Here is a 2,100-nt window from a genome sequence, read left to right as displayed (position 1 = left end):
AAATTTAATCTCTCCTATTCTGGCAACATCTTCTCTCCTCACTTCTCAAACGCAACTCCCCTGGCACAACCTTACCTTTGAAAACCCACTCACTTTTCATTACTCCGCAATGACATTGTGCGATCGGATGTTGCACAGCATTCCTCTCTCCATATCTCCTTTTCTGATCACATTCTGCCGGCATTAGGCATCTACTTCGTGGCTGCACATTTATGTACAAAGATTACACACTATAGTAATATTATATTGTTCAATCCTCCCAGAAATGGCCATTACTGAGTCAATTACCTTGTATACATGTTCACTAATCAACTCTCACCCTGTATAGCTGTCATGCCTCCCCGATGGCGCAATGGTATTGTATTCGCCTTGTAATCAGGTTCGATACCCTGTGGAGGCACTTAGTGGTTCGGATTTCACTTGAAACTGTAGGTCCAGTTCGGATTAGCCTCACTGGGCATAAAGTGTACTTAAAACGCAATCTTACCCAATAAATCAAACATGTCAAAAATGTCCATTAATACATAATCGCTTTGCATACATGAAAAAAAATGGCAATTAATCAACCATCAGCCTTTATGTTGTACATCACCACAAATGTTCATTAATATACCATCACCTTGTATACATGAAATATTTCAAATTACTTATCAAAACAAAGCCAAATAGGAAGATGAAATGAATTTTCAAATAAATTTATGAAAATGCATGAACATGATGGTAGACCACATTGAGCAGCATTGGGAATCCTCTCAAGTTATGAAAGATAGAACAAACCAGTATCCTTCATCACATGACCGCAATGAATGATGTACACACCAGAAGGTAGTGCTGTAGTTTCTTTATTAATTTCAGACTTTCTTTAAGAACAAATAAATTGATGGGGTCCCATCAGAAAGCTGAGAAGATAATCAAAAAAGTAAGTTAGCTGTTTATCGACACTCAAGAATAGGGTGTCAGTGCACAGATGTACATTGAGGTAACTAAAGGAAGGGAACACTTAATTTAAAAACTACTTCCATACAAATTAAAGAAAACTTTTTTTTTAGAGTGTTTTTTTTTTTTCAAGAAAACTGTGAAATCCGAATTCGTGCATGAACTTGAAATGTTCTTAGTAAACCATCTTCAAAGATATTCCAGCATCGGAGTTAGATACTCCAGTAGTAGTTGATTTTATGGCTCAAGATAATATAGAAAAGGAACACGAAATCTCGGCCTTTGGGAATTTCGCAAATTTGATTTGATACATAATACTTTAAGCATCCACAATGGTGAAACGGCAGCTGCAAGAGTAAAATTTATGGTTTCAGAACAGCAACGGATCTGAGAAATATGCTAAGCCTGTCTTGTTTTGTAAATGTATACCCTAATGAGGTGCACGGGTAACTAACGAGATAACCAGGAATTAAAATTGGGTTGTGACAAAATGTATATTTGATGAGTAGACTAATTTGAAGAGGCTGATGACATAATATTTTCATATGTTCATCATATGGTTTCGGCGCGTAAAGTTAAAAAAAAATGTCATGATATTCACGGATACCAATGTGCTGATGACTCATGTCTATCAATTAAACAAATCTCTAGGGCTTGAGGAAATGTGAATACACTGTGAATCAAGGATAGCCCATAGTGTTGTCCCATTCAACACTTTTATACAGAACTTATCAGCATATTTCGCTTCTGGGTAATTGCATATCAAATCAACAAATAAGAAATATTTTGAAGCTTTAGGATTAGATTTTTAAGATTTTTTGTTTATTCATTTTATCTAACAAGAAAACAAAACTGCCAAATTTCAGATTTCTTGCGCTCTTAATTTTTGAGTTTTTGACTGCTTTAATGAACGGTAATTTGATTTTTTTAAAAAAAATAGAAAAAAATGTATTTTTTTAAATTTCAAAAACACCGCTTTTCTTTATTTTTTTAAAGAAAAATATATGTTTTGAAGACATTAATTGACTATTTGTATGCAAAATTTCATGATGGGACGGCAATGAGTTCCTGTGGATAATATTTTTTGTATTATAATGTGTGTGAAATTTGCTAAATTTGTTGACTTCCATGTAAAAACCATGACTATAAGCTGAGTGGTTGACA

Source organism: Lepisma saccharinum, chromosome 23 (assembly GCF_977018435.1).
Source record: "Lepisma saccharinum chromosome 23, izLepSacc3.1, whole genome shotgun sequence".
NCBI classification, from domain to species: domain Eukaryota; kingdom Metazoa; phylum Arthropoda; class Insecta; order Zygentoma; family Lepismatidae; genus Lepisma; species Lepisma saccharinum.
This window is presented reverse-complemented; position numbering follows the sequence as displayed.